This window comes from Anabrus simplex, chromosome 2, assembly GCF_040414725.1.
Source record: "Anabrus simplex isolate iqAnaSimp1 chromosome 2, ASM4041472v1, whole genome shotgun sequence".
In the NCBI taxonomy this organism is placed as follows: Eukaryota; Metazoa; Arthropoda; class Insecta; order Orthoptera; family Tettigoniidae; genus Anabrus; species Anabrus simplex.
Window position 1 is genome coordinate 6,962,484 of NC_090266.1, and position 22,979 is coordinate 6,985,462.

The 22,979-nt window shown below is 41.0% G+C and overlaps 1 protein-coding gene across 1 annotated transcript in view; it reads left to right on the plus strand.

The window, feature by feature from the left end:
* Positions 1–22,979, plus strand: part of LOC136863901 (dynein beta chain, ciliary-like) — a 5,220,903-nt gene that overhangs the window by 4,710,441 nt on the left and 487,483 nt on the right. The gene's annotated exons all lie outside the window — the stretch shown is intronic.

Sequence of the window (22,979 nt, forward strand, 5' to 3'; positions counted from 1 at the left end):
GTCATGAACGGTCACATTACTTCAGTGCTGCTATTTTGACGGTGCTAAATCCTTACTGCAGCTACCTTACGGCGCGGAATTTAAATTGACCTTGACGGGAATTAGCGAGGTCGCGGGTCTTAGCTGGGGGTCTAACTACAAACAGACTGGCCTCCTCAGCATACCTTTCTCCTCCTACAACGCACTTGAGCTTTTCGATAGAAGGAAGAGCGGTAGGAATGTGTACATTCGACATCACAAAACATGTTAACAATTAGTGTTGAGAACAGAAAAACTTATAATGCAAAACATGATGAGATAAATCTTTCTTGATGATACAAACGCACCTGTATGCAATTAGGGCACACACACATAGAATTGCAAACATTGTATATCTCTATCCGAGATAATTACTACAGATAATCCGATTAGCAGGGGATACCATTGTCATAAGAATGCGGATTTTGCAGCATTCAAACACACATGCAACGGAGAAGAAGCGTAATATAAATTTAAACACTAGAGTTATTTTATCGCCTACTGCAATATTAACAAGACTAGAATTGAACACTATAGTCGATGCCGTAACCTACAACAGGTGTTTTGTGTTGAGAACACTAATTACTGATTGTAATATGTTATGAATATAGAGTTAATCCGACATAATTTTTGTAATTACCGCAGATAAAATGATTACTACTTACCAGGGGAAACCTTTGTCCTAAGAAGATGGATTTTGCTGGATTCGAACACACATGCAACAGAGAAAAAAAGGAGTATAAATTTAAACACTAGAGTTACTTTATCGCCTACTTCAATGGTTACATCGAACACTAAAGTCGATTCCGTTACCTACAACAGGGGTTTTGTGTTGAGAACACTGATTGTCTGATTATAACATTAAAGATTAAAACACTAGAATTATTTAATGGTCTACTGCAATGTTAACAACACTAGAAATCGAACACTATAGTCTGTGCCGACACCTACAACAGATGTTTTGTGCTATGAACACTAAATAACTGATTGAAATATGCTTTCCTAAACATTAGAGCTATTTTATAGCCTACTGTAATGTTAATCTCCCTATTCAACAAGACTAGTTCAATCCTGTCACAGTTTGACAAGACAAGTTCAATCCCGTTAGAAATAGCACACACTAGAATATAATGTGAAGAAACTTATAACGCAAACGCAATAGTTACCATGTTGTATGTCTCTATTTACAACGTTCTGTTGTACTACTTTACACACTAGAAATGAATGTAGATCAAGCTAATCTTGTATGTCTTCATCCGACATGTTTACTATTAGTGTTGTACTACTTAGCAGGGGCGTAATCACGAACGTGATATTCGAACTACTAGATGGCTTATTTGGAGGGCTGTGAGCGTGAATCGATATACGGACGTCGCTACTACTCCTAGTATTAAAAATATCGTAATCACGAACGTCGTATTCGGCATTAAAACAATAATCACAACTACTACATGGCTTGGTTGGAGGGGTGTTTGAATCGAACCCCGACCCAGGTAGACGGATTCGAACACTGACATCAAACACACTTCTTTTATGTTATACACAGGAAACACTGGTTATAGTAAAGACTGAACACATGCAGAAATATAGAATTAACTGTTGGACATGCAAATGCTGCGACTTTACCCTTAAAGCTTTTTACTACGCGTAAAACACACACGCGGGTTTTTAATTCTCAGCACACTACTTTTATTTACCTGAGATACTTACATATAAAGAAAGGGAGGGATGATCATGTATAAAAATATTTTTGATATGTAGATGTGCTCTCTATCAAGTCATACAAAGAAATGGATGACACCTGTGTGTGTCTGGCTGCTTGCCGGACGTAACCCGTCAGCATACTGTACACATTCATAGTATGTGACCTTATGAGGACGCAACTAAGAGAGAGAGAGCAGTCTCCACTTCAGTGTGCTGCCCACTTACTGCTGGACACTGCGGTTAAAATACTGGTTACTCTCTGTCGGACTAATAAATAGGTGTTATTCAAATACCACGACCCTAGATAACTAGACTGAGGTCAGGGCTCTCTGGTTGCCAACTTACGTTTCTGTGTTAAAACTGATCAAGTATAGTCGCCTCTTAAGATAGGAACCACTGACTTTACAGTTAATCAGTCTATCTTAGAATATCTTAGAATCTAGAGGCTAACACGTGGCACATTGAAAGAAAAACAGCACTAAAGAGTCTTGGCCTATGAAGCGGCCGCTACTCAGACATAGGATTTACTAAACTGTCGCCCTAATCACTAACATTACAGTTTAAACCGTTTGTCTTGCGATCTGGAGTCTCATCCTCTAGAGTTGGCGTTAGGAAGGACATTCGGCTGTAAAACAGAGGTTTTGATTCTGGGCCGGGAAGTATGAGTGTTTGTTTTTTGTTTTTTGTAATTACATCTGTCCGCCTCTGTGGTGTAGATTTTAGTGTGATTAGCTGCCATCCCCGAAGGCCCCATTTCGACTCCCGGCACTGCCATGAAATTTGAAAAATTGTACGATGTCTGGAACGGGGTCCACTCAGCCTCGGGAGGTCAACTGAGTAGAGGTGGTTTCGATTCCTTCCTCAGCCATCCTGGAAGTGGTTTTCCGTGGTTTCCCACGTCTCCACCAAGCAAATGCCGGGATGGTACCTAACCTTAGGCTGCGCAGGCTTCCTTCCGTCCCCCATATATCTCCGTTCCATTCTTCTCATCGCGAACAAGGCCCCTGTTCAGCATTTCAATATAGCAGGTGAGGCCGCCGTGGCGAGGTACTGGTCATTCTCCCCACTTGTATACCCCGACCTAATGTCTCACGTTTCAGGACTCTGCCCTTGATTCGGTGGAGGTCTGATCCCTCACTGAGTTCGAGGGAAAAAACAACCCTGGAGGAAAAGCAGTTTAAAAAAATGTAATTACATCTTAGCGTTGGCGTTAGAAAAGAAATCCGCCCGTAAACAAAGGTCTAATCTACATGTGTTAGGGTCTGGTCTTAAAACAGAAGTCTGCACGTATTTTATCTGAACCTACAAAAGTTTAGACACTACTGTCAGAAACATAGATTATGCACATGCATAGCTTACTTCAGGCGAATAATATAGAACAGAAATAAATTTAAGTACTGTGTACAATGATTATAGCGAACAAGTTGCTTCGCATAAGGTCACTAAGGCCGGAAGAGCAGTGCAGAATTTCTCTAAACGTGGAACACCTTTACTGTGTATAACGTTTGCACTGTTCTCTGACTGAGTCTGTAACACACACACACACACACACACACACACACACACACACACACACACACACAAACACACACACACACACACACACACACAAAGAAATATTGTACTAAAATGTAATTATATTCTGTATATTTAAATACCAACTTCGTAATGTAGAGCGTCTGCCTCTTACCCGAATGATCCGAGTTCGATTCCCGGCTAGGTCAGAGATTTTTTCACGTAAACCACAGTGCTACTTAGGTATTCCGGGTTCCATTCCCGGCTAGGAAAGAGATTTCTTACGTAAACCTCGAAGCTACTCAGCTATCCCGGGTTCGATTCCCGGCTAGTCAGAGACTTTCTACGTACTCTTAACAGTTACTTAGAAGCTATCTGATAGTAAGATAGCGGCTCTAGTCTAGAAAGCTAAGAATAGGCTCAGGCAGCTGTGAGCCGTCCTCCCACTGCTCATGCAGCTTCCGTGGTTTAGGCAGCAGCACACCTGTCTCCCACTGCTCATGCAGCTTCCGTGGTTTAGGCAGCAGCACACCTGTCTCCCACTGCACATGCAGCTTCCGTGGTTTAGGCAGCTGTGAGCCGTCCTCCCACTGCTCGTGCAGCTTCCGTGGTTTAGGCAGCGGCACACCTGCCTCCCACTGCTCGTGCAGCTTCCGTGGTTTAGGCAGCAGCACACCTGCCTCCCACTGCTCATGCAGCTTCCGTGGTTTAGGCAGCTGTGAGCCGTCCTCCCACTGCTCGTGCAGCTTCCGTGGTTTAGGCAGCAGTGAGCCGTCCTCCCACTGCTCATGCAGCTTGCGTGGTTTAGGCAGCAGCACACCTGCCTCCCACTGCTCATGCAGCTTGCGTGGTTTAGGCAGCAGTGAGCCGTCCTAACAATGCTCATGCAGCTTCCGTGGTTTAGGCAGCAGCACACCTGCCTCCCACTGCTCATGCAGCTTCCGTGGTTTAGGCAGCTGTGAGCCGTCCTCCCACTGCTCGTGCAGCTTCCGTGGTTTAGGCAGCTGTGAGCCGTCCTCACACTGCTCATGCAGCTTCCGTGGTTTAGGCAGCAGCACACCTGCCTCCCACTGCTCATGCAGCTTCCGTGGTTTAGGCAGCAGCACACCTGCCTCCCAATGCTCATGCAGCTTGCGTGGTTTAGGCAGCAGGCTTCTCACCGCCCGATACCGTGGTTCAATTTTCGGTTACTTGATGTGAGATGTGTGCTGGAGAGATAATTTTTAGTGTTCGAATTGTAGCAGCACAAATTGTAAGTTATACTTTATTATTATGCATCTTCCGTGGCTCAGGCAATAACGCACCGGCCTCTTACCGCTGGATACCGTAGTTCTGTCAGTTTAGTAGATCCTAGGTCAATTCTTAGGCCTAGAAACATTACTGCTGTTTTTTGTTTTTCAATGTGTAAACTGTTAGCCTCTAGATCGCAAGATATAGGGTTTAAATTGTAATGTTAGTGGTTTAGGCGACAGTTTAGTAAATCCTATATCTGAGCAGCGGCCGCTTTATAGGCCAAGACTCTTTAGTGCTGTCTTTCCTTCAATGTGCTGCATGTTAGCATCTAGATTCTAAGCTAGACATCTTAACTGTAATGTCAATAAGAGTATAAGTGGATGGTTCTGCTGCCACCACCGCCACCGGCCGTCCGCAGAGACTTCCACCACCCGCGGGAAATTTGAATTTTGGAGGGAAATTTGAATTTTATCGGGAGATTTGAATTTTTGGCGAAAAATTTGTATACTTAAACAAAGACACGTGCTTTTTGAAAGTTCTCATTCGCCATCTTTACGGCACTAAACCGCACTAGCGCGAGATTTGAATTGGTATACAAAGCCACGTGCTTTATTGACAGCTGTCATCCGCCATCTTGTATCGCCAACCTCAGTGCTGTGCTCTTTACGGCACTACATTTGAAATGTGGTGGCGGCAATTTCCACGCGCTCTTGTTTTGAAACAAACCCACGTGCTTTTTTGACAGCAGCCATCTTTAATCAACAGAGCACTGTGCTGCTATCTTAACGGCTAATACCTTAAGTGCGGGCAATTTGAAAAATTCCGTCAGCTGTCATCCGCCATCTTTAATCAACAGAACACCGTGCTGCTATCTCTAGCTACATACCTTTGAAATATGGTGGTGGTAATTTGAAATTCCATGTGCTTTTTTTTGACAAGCTGCCACCTTTAATCAACAGAGCAGCGTGCGGCTATCTTTATCGTAGTACTGGGCAAGTTAAAAAAATTCCACATGCAGCTGCGACCATCTTTAATCAACAAAGGAGCGGGCTGCTATCTTTACCTACATACCTTTAGCATGTGGAGGCGGCAATTTGGAATTCTATCCAGCTGCCATCTTTTATCAACAGAGCAACTTGCTGCTTTCTTTAGGTACATACCTTTGAAATGTGGTGGCGGTTAATTTGAAAAATTCCGTTAGCTATCATCATTAAACAGTAAAACTTACGTGCATACGCGAGCCTAACATCTCATCTACCGTCTTGAAAAGAGAATATCCTTAGTTGAGGTCAAGGTGCCCTTCCCGACGCTAATTATCGTTTAGAGCATACTACACAAGATGGCCGCGGCTGTTATATATTCCTCTATCTCCTCAGCCTCCTCTATCTCCTCCTCCTCTTCTGTCAAGGCTTTATCGAGCATGCATCGCCAAGGCATGAGTGTGCAGCGATAACATCATTGTGCTTGTATAGACTTGCGGATTACAAAATAAACATAACAAGACAAAAATCGAACACTGTACTCGATGTTGTTAACTTCAACATGTGATTAGAACAGTGATTGGTGTGTTGAGAACACTAAATAAGTAATCAAGACTAGAGTCGAACACTGTACTCGTTACAACATGTGTTTAGAACATGTCAAGGAATGCCTTTGTTCTAAGAAGATCAGATTAAAGCATAACAAGACTAGAATCAAACACCGTACTCGCTGTTCAATCAATCAATCAATCAATCAATCAATCAATCAATCAATCAATCAATCAATCAATCAATCAATCAATCAATCAATCAATCAATACTGATCTGCATTTAGGGCAGTCGCCCAGGTGGCAGATTCCCTATATGTTGCTTTCCTAGCCTTTTCCTAAAATATTTCAAAGAAAGTGGAAATTTATTGAACGTCTCCCTTGGTAAGTTTACTAATCCCTAACTCCCCTTCCTATAAATGAATATTTGCCCCAGTTTGTCCTCTTGAATTCCAACTTTACCTTCATATTGTGATCTTTCCTACTTTTATAAACCCCACTCAAACTTATTCGTCTACTAATGTCATTCCACGCCATCTCTCCGCTGACAGATTGGAACATACCACTTAGTCGAGCAGCTCTTCTTCTTTCTCTCAATTCTTCCTAACCCAAACTTTGCAACATTTTTGTAACGCTACTCTTTCGTCGGAAATCTCCCAGAATAAATGGAGCTGATTTTCATTGGATTTTTTCCAGTTCTTGAATCAGGTAATCCTGGTGAGGGTCCCATACACTGGAACCATACTCTAGTTGGGGTCTTGCCAGAGACTTATATGCCCTCTCCTTTACATCATTACTACAACCCCTAAACACCCTCATAACTATGTGCAGAGATATGTACCCTTTATTTATTTATTTATTTATCTTCAACATGTGATTAGAACAATGTTTGATGTGTTCAGATCACTAAATAAGTAATCAAGACTAGAATCGAACACTGTACTCGATACAACATTTGTTTAGAACATATTAGGGGATACCTTTGTTCCAAGAAGATCAGATTAAAACATAAGACTAGAATCGGACACTGTACTCGATGTCGTTAACTTCAACATGTGATTAGAACATTGTTTCGTGTGTTCAGAACACTACATAAGCGATTAAGGCTAGAATCGAACACTGTACTCGATACAACATGTGTTTAGAACAGACCAGGGGATATCTTTGTTCTAAGAAATCAGACTGAAACATAACAAGAATAGAATCGAATACTGTACTCGATGTCGTTAACTTCAACATGTGATTAGAACATTGTTTGATGTGTTCAGAGCTAAAGTACAACTTCAATGATTTGCCTAGTAGGAAAATCAAAATCTATAGAAACAAACTGTGCACATAACGCGTAGCTAACTCGCTCAGTCAACGATATAGCGAAAGTAAAACTTCAATGATTTGCCAAGAGCGAAAATCAATAACTACAGAAGAAACCATACTGCGTTGCTAACTCGCTCAATAAACGATAATATGGATATATCAAACATACAACTTCAAATGATTTGCCTTGTCTTGTGCGAAAATCTAAAACCATACTGCGTAGCTAACTCGCTCGGTTACACATACCGCACTGCTATGACGCTCAGTGATTGCAAATACACGGGTTATCGACTAGAACACTGATATATGTCATGCGAAAATCAAAAAAGCCCACTGCGAATCCAAGTCACTCGGTCACTCGCTTAGTAATTGCAAATATATCGCAACACGGGTTATCGACTAGAACACTGATATACGCACACAAGTTACTCTTCTTCGAAACACACGGACAAGAATGTTCGAGATACTATACCTGACATACTTACATGCAAAAAAAAGGGGGAGGATGAAAAATAATAAATCATAAATTTTTTGTATGCATGTTGTCTCCTGCAAGTTGTAAGACCAAATGGAAGCGGCTAGCCGCCCCCTAGCATTTGCTATTTTTAGAGCTGCTGACAGTAGTTGTTCGAACCCGCAATCTCTATATATTATTCATAAGTTAGAAGTAACGAACATGATAGAACTAGAGAGAATGATTGCTGGTACAAGATGTTGATGGTGATTTGTCTGTCGGATGAGGACGTTAAGCCTTGTGCAGGCTCATTCGACAGGAGTAGCCTATATGCCGGCACCGGGTTTTCCATGCCTTGGAGATGCATGTTCGATAGAACTATGGCTTGACAGTGGAGGAGGTAAGGAAAAGGGAAAGGAGGAGCTGGAGGAGGTAGCCATAACAGCCGCCGCTATATTGTGTAGTAGCCTCTAAGTGCTAATTAGCGTCGGGAAAGGCATTTTGTGGTAAACTAAGGATAGTCTCCTTCAAGATAGTAGATGAGAGGTTAAGTTCGCGAATACACTAAAGTTTTACTGTTTAATGAAGATACCTAATGGAATTTTTCAAGTTACCCGCCACTAAGTTTCAAAGGTATGTAGCTAAAAATAGCATCACGGTGCTCTAATGATTAAGGATGGCAGCTTGTCAAAAAAGCACATAGAATTTCAAATTGCCACCACCATATTTCAAAGGTAGTAGCTAAAGATGGCAGCACGATGCTCAGTTAATCAAGGAGGGCTGCTTGTCAAAAAGCACATAGGTTTGGAATTTGCCCCCACCACGTTTCAATGGTAGAAGCTAAAGGTAGCAGCACAGAGGTTTGCGATGCAAGATGGCGGATGACAGCTGACGGAATTTTTCAAACTGCCTGCAGTGCCGTAAAGATAGCAGCACGGCGCTCCCTTGATTAAAGATGGCTGCTGTCAAAAAAAACACGTAGAATTTTTCAAATAGTCCGCCACCACATTTCAAAGGTTGTAGCTACAATGGCATTACGATGCTCTGTTGATTAAGGATAGCTGCTGTCAAGAAAAAGGCATGTGTGTTTGTTTCCAAACAAGAGTACTTGGAAATTGCCACCACAATATTTCAAACTTAGTGCCGCAAAGAGGGCAGCACTGAGGTTTGCAATGCAAGATGGTGGATGACAGCTGTCAAAAAGCACGTGGAATTAAAATTACCCGCAGTACTATAAAGAGGGCAGCACTGAGGTTAGCGATGCAAGATGGTTGATGGCAGCTGTCAAGAAAGCACGTGGCTGTCAAAAAAGCTCGTGGCTTTCTTTACCAATTCAAATCTCGCGTTAGTGAGGTTTAGTGGCGTAAAGATGGCAGCACTAATGTTTAGGCCCTCAAGATGGCACCACTGATGTTAGCGATGCGTTGCTGTTAAAAGATGGCGGATGACAGCTGTCAAAAGCACGTGGCTTTGTTTAGATATTCAAATCTCCCCGCAAATCTGCAAATCTCCCCCAAAATTCAAATTTCCCGACAAAATTAAAATTTTACGCGGGAAGTGGAGGCCTCTGCGAACGGACAGTGGCGGTGGCGGCTGCAGAACCATTCACTTATATTACTGTTAATGTTTCCAATCGTAAGGGCAGACTAAACTTGATCAGTTTTAACACAGAAACGTATTTCAGCAACCACAGAGCCGTGACCTCAGTCTAGTTCCCTAAGTTCGTGGCAATTGAATAACACCTATTTATAGTCCGACAGGGAGTAACCAGGATTTTAACCGCAGTATCCAGCAGTAAGTGGGCAGCACACTGAAGTGGAGACTGCTCCCTCTCTCTCTCTTAGTTGCGTCCTCATAAGGTCACATACTATGAATGTGTACAGTATGCTGACGGGTTACGTCCGGCAAGCAGCCAGACACACACAGGTGTCATCCATTTCTTTGTATGACTTGATAGAGAGCATATCTACAAATCAAAAATATTTTTATAAATGGTCTTCCCTCCCTTTCTTTATATGTAAGTATCTCAGGTAAATAAAAGTAGTGTGCTGAGAATTAAAAACCCGCGTGTGTGTTTTACGCGTAGTAAAAAATTTAAGGGCAAAGTCGCAGCATTTGCATGTCCAACAGTTAATTCTATATTTCTGCATGTGTTCAGTCTTTACTATAACCAGTGTTTCCTGTGTATAACATAAAAGAAGTGTGTTTGATGTCAGTGTTCGAATCCGTCTACCTGGGTCGGGGTTCGATTCAAACACCCCTCCAACCAAGCCATGTAGTAGTTGTGATTATTGTTTTAATGCCGAATACGACGTTCGTGATTACGATATTTTTAATACTAGGAGTAGTAGCGACGTCCGTATATCGATTCACGCTCACAGCCCTCCAAATAAGCCATCTAGTAGTTCGAATATCACGTTCGTGATTACGCCCCTGCTAAGTAGTACAACACTAATAGTAAACATGTCGGATGAAGACATACAAGATTAGCTTGATCTACATTCATTTCTAGTGTGTAAAGTAGTACAACAGAACGTTGTAAATAGAGACATACAACATGGTAACTATTGCGTTTGCGTTATAAGTTTCTTCACATTATATTCTAGTGTGTGCTATTTCTAACGGGATTGAACTTGTCTTGTCAAACTGTGACAGGATTGAACTAGTCTTGTTGAATAGGGAGATTAACATTGCAGTAGGCTGTAAAATAACTCTAATGTTTAACACAACATATTTTGATCAGTTATTTCGTGTTCTTAATACAAAACACCTGTTTTACGTGTCGGCATCTTCTTTAGTGTTCGATTTCTAGTGTTGTTAACATTGCGGTAGAGCATAAAATAACTCTAATGTACCGGGAGGTACACCTCAACTCCGCACATTCAGAAGATGCGCCTAAACGCACTCTATCCATCTAACAAAACGTGAAACTGCTACTACATAAAGTTTAAACTGGATTTATTTTCTGTGTGTTTGTTTACTTCAAGAAGTTTGGACATTTCTCCATAGATGTCACTACCAAAAACTATGGTCATGTACTCTGGTGCAAGGTAACAGAAATTTGTATGAAAAGAAATTTTGTGTTTATAGGTTTTTATAGTAAATCAACTTTCACTTGTTTTTTTATATATTTCAAGGTTTGAAACACTTCTCTCTGATTCCGCAGTTTTTGAATGTCACCAGTCACTAACTTTCTGTACTTAATTTTCAGCCTATCACAGGCTTCTTCTTGCTTTTTTGGGTGTATCTTTTGAATTAACCAATAAAATTGAGAGGGTGTGTCCGGATTAGTCCAGAATAATCTCGAACCTTCCCTTCGTGTATATAAACTGCGGCTGCTCTGGCCACCTTGTCATTTGATCGCCGAACTTGTAAGGGTGTGTGTTAGGACAGGAGGCGGGGCGCCTCATTATTTGCCAGGCAGTTCATCAGCCCAGGTAATGGCCATCTGTTTTATCTCTCTGTAGCCACCTCCGCCGACGTACACGAGGGGAAGGTCCGTATTTCTAACTATGTAACCGTTCGATGTAAACTTCTTCCTTTTCACGTAAAATTTCATAAATCGTTAAAACTGTAAATCGGGAATAGAGAGTGCGTTACCCTTCAACTTGATTTGAGTTGATTACGACTTTGTAACTGTTTTCTTCATTTGTGTAATGCTTTAAATTAACTTTCATTCGTGTCGCCTCAGTAGCTTGGGTTTAGCCCCTGTATCTCTGGGCCGAGAGCCCCGTTAGGATTTATTGCTCATTATCTAGGAGTGCAAGTGTACGCCTCCATTCATTTTGTGTTTGGGCCAGTAATGTAACCTATTCTTTTTTCCATGAAGGCCCAGTAAGTTGTGTAAAAGTAATTGTAAATGTAAATTGGGCCTAGAGTGGCCAGAGAGTGTAAGGGTTATTGTGCCCGAAGGCAGGTCCAAACGCCCGCAGAGGTGTTCCTCAGCCGGAGTTTACATGCGGTAGGGTGACCAGTTCCTTTCCGCCCCTCCATTCCTTTACCCTCACCAACAGCGCATGGCAACCCATCCAAATCCTGACCACGCCCAATGTTGCTTAACTTCGGAGATCTCACGGGATCCGGTGTTTCAACACGGCTACGGTCCTTGGCATGTTGCCTTATGCGGGCGGTTAAAATTGGATGAACGTTGGAGAGCCTAAGTTTACTGTGCCTCTGTAAATTTGTTGGGGCAAAGTGCTCTTTAATTAGGGGATTTCTGCCCTTGCCTAATTTATACCACTTTGAAATTGTACATTTGTAAACCAGAGTAGTATAATACAGGGATTCGGCGGCCACCTCCACCTCAGGCTCCCAGAGGCCACCTCCACCTCCACCTCAGCCAGAGGCCTCCCAGATGCCTCCTCCACCTCCACCTCAGCCAGAGGCCTCCCAGATGCCTCCTCCACCTCCACCTCAGCCAGAGGCCTCCCAGAGGTCTCCTCCACCTCCCGCGGGAAATTTGAATTTGTAAACAAAGCCACGTGCTTTTTGACAGACAACAACGCATCGCTAACCTCAGTACTGCCATCTTGACGGGCCTAAACCTCAGTAGTGCCAACTTAACCTAACTAGCGCGAGGTAAACAAAGCCAAGTGCTTTTTGACAGCCACGTGCTTTTTGACAGCTGTCATCCGCCATCTTTAAACTACAGAGCGCTGTGCTGCCCTCTTTCGTCACCTGTCATCGGCAGTGCTGCCATCTTGGCGGGCCTAAACCTTAGTGCTACCAACTTAACCTCACTAGCTCGAGATAAACAAATCCACGTGCTTTTTGACAGCCACGTGCTTTTTTGACAGCTGTCATCCGCCATCTTTAATCCATAGAGCACAGTGCTGCCCTCTTTAGCTACTTACGTTTGAAATGTGGTGGCGGATAATTTGAAAAAATGCTTTTTTGACAGCAGCCATCTTTGAGCGCCGTGCTACACTCTTTAGCTAGTTACCTTTGAAAGGTGGTGGCAGGCAATTCCACATGACAGCAGTCATCTTTAATCAAGAGAGCACCGTGCTGCCCTCTATGTGGTGGCGGCAAATTGAAAAATTCTACATGCTCTTGTTTGGAAACAAACTCACGCGCTTTTTTGACAGCCGTCATCCGCCATCTTTAATCAACAGAGCACAGTGCTGTACTCTTTAGCTAGATACCTTTGAAATGTGGTGGCGGCAATTTGAAAAATTCTATGTGCTCTTGTTGGGAAACAAAGCCACGTGCTTTTTTGACAGCTGTCATCCGCCATCTTTAATCGATAGAGCACTGTGCTGCTATCATGCGGGCAATTTCGTTAGCTGTCATCCGCCATCTTTAATCCAGAGAGAACAGTGCTGCACTCTATGTGGTGGCGGTAAATTCCATGTGCTTTACAAACCTATGTGCTTTTCTGACAGCTGTCATCCGCCATCTTTAATCTAGAGAGAACAGTGCTGCACTCTATGTGGTGGCGGCAAATTCCACGTGCTTTACAAACCTATGCGCTTTTCTGTCATCCACCATCTTTAATCTAGAGAGAACAGTGCTGCACTCTATGCGGTGGCGGCAAATTCTACGTGCTTTACAAACCTATGCGCTTTTCTGTCATCCACCATCTTTAATCTAGAGAGAACAGTGCTGCACTCTATGTGGTGGCGGCAAATTCTACGTGCTCTTATTTGGAAACAAATTCTACTCGCTCTTCAGCTGTCATCCACCATCTTTAATCAAGAGAGCACCGTGCTGCCCTCTTTGTGGTGGCGGATAATTTGAAAAAATTCAGCAGCCATCTTTAATCCAGAGAGAACAGTGCTGCCCTCTTTAGCTACTTACCTTTGAGGCGGTTAATTTGAAAAATTATTTTCGACAAGCTGCCATCTTTAATCCAGAGAGAACAGTGCTGCCCTCTTTAGCTACTTACCTTTGAGGCGGTTAATTTGAAAAATTCTAGCTGCCATCTTTAATGAAAAGGGCATCGTGGTGCTATCTTGCGGGTAATATTTTACGTCACAGCTGTCATCCACCATCTTGCATTGCTAACCTTAGTGCTGCCCTCTTTAGCTACTTACCTTTGACAAGCTGTCACCCGCCATATTGCATCGCAAAACTCAGTGCTGCACTCTATGTGGTGGCGGATAACTTGAAAAAATCTTTTTGACAAGCAGCCATCTTTAATCAACAGAGCACCGTGCTGACATCTTTAGCTACCGCCATCTTACATCGCTTACCTCGCTGCTGCACTCTATGTGGTGGCGGTAAATTCGAACAAGTTTAATCACGCATCGGGAAAGCTAGAGTAAGCACGTGCTGCAGTGATGACGTTATCATGCATGTTTAAACCCGTTCGTTGACTAAAAGCTTTAGTCTTCGGGAAACAGTGATAGAGTGTGGAGTGCAAACATGACGAAAACATTAATAGTTGATGTGCAAGGCTTTAAAGTAAACGGAAACAAGTTTGTGTTTAAAGAGGTGGCTGTGTTAGATTGCTGTGTGTTGTGGGCACCAAAACTTGTTAGTTTAGTATTTAGTCCACCGTTCCCTTACTGTTTGCAAACAGATGAAGATAAAAAGCAGACTCAGTGGATTGAAAACAATTTAGGTTTGAAGTGGGAAGAAAAAGGAATACCTTACCGTTTTCTACCTTTAATGATGAATGCACATTTGTCAAGAGCAGATCTTGTTCTTTTAAAGGGTTGTGAAAAGAAAGAATGGTTGCGTGATTTTCTACCATCATCATGTGAAGTTATCGACATGCATGAATTGGGGTGCCCATAATTTAAAACTCTTCCGAAAGAGCATAGTAGAGAAACAACTAAACAGTCTTTACAACATGTATGCATGCTCTTTGATTGGTTGTGTAGCAGTGCATGCCGGGAATTTAACAACATATGTAAACTGCAGTGTCGAAATAACCTTAGTGTAAAAGAAACATTTGTAGAGTAAAGACATCATGTCATTTCTAACAGATACTAAGTGTAACGCAGTTGAAAAGGCGATCGTAAAGTTTTATGCATGCAAAAAGAAACTAAACACTTTTACTGAAGAAGTGTTAAATGCATTACCAAAGGCATTTTTGGTTAATGTAGCTGCGAATGCTCTAAAGAAGATTTGGGATAAGGTGCCTCGTGAGTGGACTCAAGATCCTGTTTTGTCCGAGCTTCAAACGTGTAGTTTACATCATGAACACGTGAGTTTAGCTAGAAGACCTTCTGTGAGACAGTGCCGTACATGTCAACTAATTAAACTGTATCACGGACCTAAAACTAACGAGTTGTCTTCGCTTATAAACACTTATCATGGCTGTGGAGAGAGTAAACAAGGAAAAGGTGAAGAAACGTGCTGGGAGAAAGATGAGGGAGCATGTTGGGCGTGGACTCATCAATAGAGTGATTGATCTTCTTTTCTTCGTGCTTCATCTCCCCTGCGGCCCTAGAACACGTTCGCCTGACACGTAGTTACATGCTGCCTGCATAGAGTATGTCGTGTAGCTGTTAAAATCTGCTTCGTAAAGTTATGCTGTGTGTGTATGTGTTATTACCTAGTGCTTTAGCTGCTCAGAAGAATATAGCAGCACTTGTCGTTGTTGGTGTAATAAAACGAAAACTGAGTGTCAAAGACCGTAACATGAACAAAGGATAAAAATGTATGTATATAGTCTAAAATAAATATGAATTGTCAAAACATATTACAGGTGTTGTTTAATCCTACAGCATGTCCTAGTGACTTAGAAGAAAGGAAACGTAGAGGATTAAAAGAAAACACACATAAGATTTAAAGTACATCCTCTTTATTAATCCATGAATTAAAGCTGTTATTAAAACCAAGCCATTTAACATACAGTTTATTACCACGACGTCGAATAACACGTTCAACTAAATAGTGATCAGGATATTTTGTTTTCTGCAGTTCTTCGATGTAGAATCCTCCTTCAATAGGCTGTCCTCTGAGATCGCGAAGTAAATACGTAACTGGATTAGTAAGCTTAACACTTCTGATTTGAAAAATTTCAGTGCTCCAGTTAGGTGTGTATCCTTTTGCAAAGATAGACTTGTGTTTGCTGATGCGAACGAAATCACCTTCTTTAAAGCGATAGCGACGTGGATCAGCTGTTTTGATTACAAGATGAATAGCATCTAGACGAGGTGTATTCTTTGTAACAAGACGTGGCTTTGTTCCGATAGTGCGATGAGGTGTATCGTTGTAGGTAGATAAAAGTCTAGGTAGCAGATCAATCCAACGATATGAACCTTGCGCTGTAAATTCTCGCCACATCATTGTTTTGAGTGTACGATTAAAGCGTTCTACAACACTTGCCTTGAGATTACTGAACGTAGAGTAGTGTTGAATGCCAAGTAACTTGAGGTAAGAAGAAAAATCCTTGTTGTAAAACTCTTTACCTTGATCAGTTTGAAGAAGCCTTGGGCAGCGTTTCGATTCTTCAACAATATGTTTAAATGCTTCTTTAACTTGAGCTGCTGTTTTAGAACGCACGGGCTGTGCAAAAGCAAACTTTGAGTACACATCGATAACAGTAAGTAGATACTTATAGCCCTTATTACTAGAAGCATATGGAATCATTTCTACTAAGTCTGCTTGCCAGAGATCATCTTTTCCTCGTGTAATAACGCGTCTGCGACAGTAGGTGCGACGTGCTGGTTTATGTAACTCATGTGCGATGTTTACCTTTACAGGTGAGATCTTCTCTTGACGAGCCATTACAAAATAATACCGGCATAACGTAGTTCTCTTTCTATTTCTAGAATTTCTGATCCGTGACCCGTGTGACCAGCCTCTTGCGATGCTCTTAAAAGTTGTAATCGTTCAACGAGTAAGTTTGGGTCATTCCAGTATCTTACATCCACATACGGCAGCAAAGGCTTGTAGATAACGTCTAGACTACGTGCAGTCGGAAACAGCTTAGAAATAAACTCACGATACTTGTAACTCTTATTCGCATTTACAGCTTCTGTTCTCTTGTAATTACGTCGTGTTGCATCAGTAGCAAAAAGTATTGCTTTATACTTTTTAAGATCATCTTGTAAAATTATATCCTTGTCAGGTATTCGTGAGAAAAGAAGTTCTAAGAGTCCTTTCGTAGGTTTATAGGTAACACCTTTTACAATGAGTTTGTTGCTATTAATCTTAACATTTGAATTTCCTATCCGGAAACAGTCATCTTCGTAGCGAATACCATAGGTAGTGTCAGTTTGTCCTGTAAAAAGTTTTTCTATATAAGGTGCAAAGAGAGATCCATAGGTATCTTGAATAAAAGTTCTAAACTGATTGCGATACTCTGGTGTAATCATAACCTCAGACAAAGATGGTAGATTTTGCGTCGATGTAGTAGGTGTTTCTGCAATAACATCTGTAGTTAAAAACTCAACACGCTTAGATGGTGATGTATCATTAAGTTCTTCTTCTTCTTCTTCCTTATCTTCCTCTTCTTGATCTACATCCTGCTTCTTCTCTTCAGTATCTTCTTCATGCTTTTCTTCTTCATGCTTCTCTTTATGATATGATGTTTGCATAGAAGCAAAACTTGAAGTAGACTGCGGTAATGAAGTAGAATTAAAAATTTCTTTGAGTGGTGTACTTAGTTGTGTTTTTAAAAATAAATCCGTGTCTGCTTGAATACGTTTAAGCTCTTTAAATTTCCGTCGAATATTGTTTCGAGCTTGGATGATATGTTTTGTGATCTCCTTGCTAGATGTTAACATGATGGTGGTTTTAAATCAAGTAGTTACTGTAATTCTGTGTTAATGCATATAAAATGATCGAAACCCATGCGATATCGTCCATGCTGTACATCACTTTCTTTATCAATAACTAAAAAGCTGTAACGGTGTAATGACCAACATTTAGCACACATACGTTTAAAGTCATCGAATGTCATATCAGTGTTAACATGATCGTTATACACATGTCGCATGTTGCGCTCATCTTGCCGAAAAAGCACAATAACATTTGCGTTGTCGCGTATCAACTGCTTGGGCACACGAGAATAGGTTTGGCACAAATAGATGCAATCAACATATTTATGTCGACCCATACTAAAGAATGCACGAATAACGTTTTGCTGTTCTGTTGCGACATCATCAAAGATCATTAGAGAATTAGGAAGCACATCGTCTGGTGATGGTACTTGCTCATGTGAATTAAATTTAAAATATCTTATTCCACCTTTAACTAGATCGTGCATTACAGTTTGTAGAATAGTATATAGCGGCTGATAGAGTGACTTTGCGAAAACGTAAATATTCTCGAAGCGTATACCATTTACAGAAGTAATAAGTGTGAGTAAAAGATTTGTTTTACCGCATCCCGACGGACCTGATATAATACATCGAACAGTAAAAGGAAACAACGTTCCATGACGTTTTCTTGTAGTTGTACTAGAACTAGGTAAGAGATGTGGTACAATGTCGGTAACAGGTAGCGTGTCTTGCTGCTTTATAATCTTCATGATAACTGAATCATAAAGTACGTAATAGTAATATATATATTAAACGAAACAAGAGGCAACGGTTAGTTTATGATTTGCTCTTGACTAGTAAAGTCGTGTCCAGCATGGTGAAACAACGATATCCAAACGACATGAAGAAGAAGAAGAAAGTAAAAACTGTTGGATGGAAAGATGTTATAAAGGCTGCGCAAAAAGCTATTCGAGGGGAATACAATCCTCGTGTAGCTATTACTAAGGCGTTACGCGCAGCAAGAGCGAGAATTTCTCCAAAGTGCAGAGCAATATTTAGTAAACGTGCGCGAATTATTCCTGTACCAAAACGAGGAGGATTTCTTCCTGCGCTGTTTGCTGGCTTAGCAGCTTTAGGGTCATTGCTAGGTGGTGCTAGTGCTGTAGCGAGAACTGTCAAAGCTGTAGAAGAAGCGAAACAACAGTTGAAAGAGAGTGAACGTCATAACAAGACGATGGAGGCAATTGCGTTACGAGGCAAAGGTGTGAACATGAAGCTAGCGCCATACAAGAAAGGGCTTGGTATCTACATTTCTCCAAAAAACGTCTACTGAATGCACTGCCATATCGAGCTCTAACGCATGATGAAGTTTTTACGTTTGCTAAACAACTAGGAATTCATTATTTTCGAGGAGTGTATATGCGTGATCAACTACCAGCACGTCCACGTGAACGTGAAAGTGCCGTAATTAACTTGGACGACAGTCGTGGACCTGGAACTCATTACGTTGCTTATGTAAAACGTAAATCTAAAGTATGGTATTTTGATAGCTATGGAGATTTACCTCCTCCTTTTGAGCTCATACGTTATTTCGGAAGCAGTGCAGACATTGTTTACAATAAAAACCGTGTGCAAAACTTTAATACACGCATGTGCGGACGATTATGTCTTATGTTCTTATATCAAACCCAGACAGTAGAGAAAGTGTATTAGTGTCTACGTGATGACGAACAGTGAAAGAACGTTTGCTGTACGTGGAGAAGGACCTGAAACAACCATCTATTTTAATCCGCCAATCGAACTTGGTTATCAGCCGCATAGTCTTGGACTAGTATCGTTTGAAAGCTACAATAAAATCTATAATGTGCGTGATGGTTTAAACAAGTTCTATTACGATGAGTATGTGCTAACACTACCCTCAGGTAGTTATACAGTAGATGATATTCACGACTATATTGAAAGTACGTTAATTGATCAGTTTGGGGAAGATAGTTTTAGTAATCATAATTACAAGTTCTCAATCACTATAAGCAACATTAAGCACAAATGTGTTATTGAATCATCATTTAAGATTGACTTCAAATCACAACCTGATTCGATTGGTCCACTGCTTGGATTTTCATCGAGGGAGCTCCTACCGAACGTACGTTACGAGTCTGATCAACCTATAAAACTCTTCGATGATTATAATGTGAACATTACTTGTAATATTATTACAGACTTGAATAGTAATCTACAACCTTCGCACGTCCTGCACGACTTTATTGTTACAGAGGAACGTGGATATACTATTTGTGAGAAACCAGCAGTAGTTCTTTATCATCCTGTGTCTGTAAAACACATTAGCAACATTACTCTTAGACTTGTAAATAAACATAATCAGCTTATTCATTTAGATCAGCACGCGTACGTAGCTTACAAAATACATCTTAAACCAGTATGAAAACCATCTATAAAACACGGTGTACATTCCGAAGGCATACTACATGTGTGCAGAGACTCATCGAGTTAACAGATACCCATAAGCAGATACTCCAAGATTTAGGATATACACTACTACAACAGAATGGAAGAAATGCTAGACATTACGAATACAGTAGAAAGTCGTGAAGGTGTAGTACGAAGTGAGCTTCATTCCTATCAACCTTTTACGTTTGGATTAAATAACAATGATGAAATTCATTTTATTATTAATCAACAAGATGTTTACACCTTACCACACGAAAGCTACCTCTATATTGAAGGACGATTAGAAAAGTCTGATGGAAGTGGACCAAGCACTTCACAACTAAACAACCATGCTCTAGCTTTTCTCTTTTCTGAAGCGCGATATGAAGTAAATAATGTTGAAATAGATCGAACGAAGAATGTTGGTATTACAAGCGCAATGAAACTCTACCCTTCTTTCTGTGATGAAGAAAGTAATCTTTTGCGGATGGCTGGATGGTGTCCAAAAGCTACTAACAACTGGATGATTAATGAGGATGGAACTTTTACGGGTATGTTATCACTGAAACATATTTTTGGATTCGCAGAAGACTTTACACGTATTATAATCAACGTAAAACAAGAGCTTATTCTAATCCGTGATCGAAGTGATTACAATTCTCTTAAAGCAGTAGAAACACCTGTAGAATCGAAAATAACACTGCATCGTATACTGTGGCGGATCCCACATGTAACCTTATCTGATCGTGAAAAACTTCGATTGCTCAAGATTGTAGAAAATGATACACCATTACCTATACGTTTTAGAAGTTGGAAGCTGCATGAATATCCTGTGTTACCACCTACAAACAAGCATAGCTGGGCAGTTAAAACATCACGTTTTACTGAGAAGCCCTTGTACATTATTTTTGGATTTCAAACTAATCGTAAATTCAATCACGAAAAAGATAGCTCACTGTTTGATCACTGCAAATTAAGACACGTTAGACTATATCTCAATGGAATTACGTATCCCTACGAAAACATCGACATTAACTTTGAGAAAAATAAGTTTGGGATGCTCTATGACATGTTTTGTAAATTTCAATCATCGTATTATCAGAAAGAAGATCGTCCGCTATTTACACCTCAAGAATTTAAAAATAAAGCACCGATTGTAGTTATAGACTGCTCTTATCATGAAGAATCTATGAAAGAATCTCCAGTTGATATTCGTTTAGAATTTGAAACATCTGAAAACATTCCTGCTAACACAGCAGCCTATTGTCTTATTATTCATATGAGTGATGTTACTTACCATCCGCTAACGAATATTGTTACGAGACTATAAATAAGAATAGATCTTTATCATTTTCATTAGTGTGTGCTTCGACATCGTACGCTATGGAACAAAACTGTAAATGTGCATGCTGTTTGCATGCTCATACGCAACATCTTATTTATGTTTCACGAGTGAGTGAGGCTATTAAGATGTTCTATAAACGTAGATCGTCGATGCCGAAACATCTTATTCAATACTTACCACCAGGATTTTTATATACGTACGCTGCCTCTTACGTACATAATTTTTGGGACATCCTTCCTCTACACAGTAAGATGTCAATCGAAGTAGCTTTATGCAGAACTTGTGAGCGACATTACAAGCATCGAGGAGAAAATGGTGATGATGATTGGGATGGACCAAATCCGAGGATTGAACACTGTACACAGTGTATGAATGAACTTTCTCTAGTACTTCATGATGATGATGATGATGATTCCGAAAAGGAATAACAGCAAGGTAAGAAGTACATGATCTTCTCTGTAAAGCATAACATACTTAGTATAATATATTTCTAAATGCTTTGTTCTATTTGAATGTTGCAGGAGGCATTTCGGAAGCATACGTTCTTAAGAAGCACACCAACCTTGTCAGCAGCAAAAAAAACGAACACTGTTGTAGTACATTTGTAAATAAATATTTGATCGCATTCAAAAATGTTGTACTTATTGCATTGCTTTACTCCGACTTACTCTTAAGAAAAACGATCAGGTCTAAACATGCACAATGACGTCATCACAACAGCACGTGCTTACTCTAGCTTTCCCGATGCATGTTTAAACTCGTTCGAATTTACCGCTACCACATTCCTTTACATCGACTTACTCTTAAGAAAACGGACAAGTCTAAACATGTATGATGATGTCATCACTGCAGCACGTGCTTACTCTAGCTTTCCCGATGCGTGATTAAACTTGTTCGAATTTACCGCCACCACATAGAGTGCAGCAGCGAGGTAAGCGATGTAAGATGGCGTTAGCTAAAGATGTCAGCACGGTGCTCTGTTGATTAAAGATGGCTGCTTGTCAAAAAGATTTTTTCAAGTTATCCGCCACCACATAGAGTGCAGCACTGAGGTTTGCGATGCAATATGGCGGGTGACAGCTTGTCAAAGGTAAGTAGCTAAAGAGGGCAGCACTAAGGTTAGCAATGCAAGATGGTGGATGACAGCTGTGACGTAAAATATTACCCGCAAGATAGCACCACGATGCCCTTTTCATTAAAGATGGCAGCTAGAATTTTTCAAATTAACCGCCTCAAAGGTAAGTAGCTAAAGAGGGCAGCACTGTTCTCTCTGGATTAAAGATGGCAGCTTGTCGAAAATAATTTTTCAAATTAACCGCCTCAAAGGTAAGTAGCTAAAGAGGGCAGCACTGTTCTCTCTGGATTAAAGATGGCAGCTGAATTTTTTCAAATTATCCGCCACCACAAAGAGGGCAGCACGGTGCTCTCTTGATTAAAGATGGTGGATGACAGCTGAAGAGCGAGTAGAATTTGTTTCCAAATAAGAACACGTAGAATTTGCCGCCACCACATAGAGTGCAGCACTGTTCTCTCTAGATTAAAGATGGTGGATGACAGAAAAGCGCATAGGTTTGTAAAGCACGTAGAATTTGCCGCCACCGCATAGAGTGCAGCACTGTTCTCTCTAGATTAAAGATGGTGGATGACAGAAAAGCGCATAGGTTTGTAAAGCACGTGGAATTTGCCGCCACCACATAGAGTGCAGCACTGTTCTCTCTAGATTAAAGATGGCGGATGACAGCTGTCAGAAAAGCACATAGG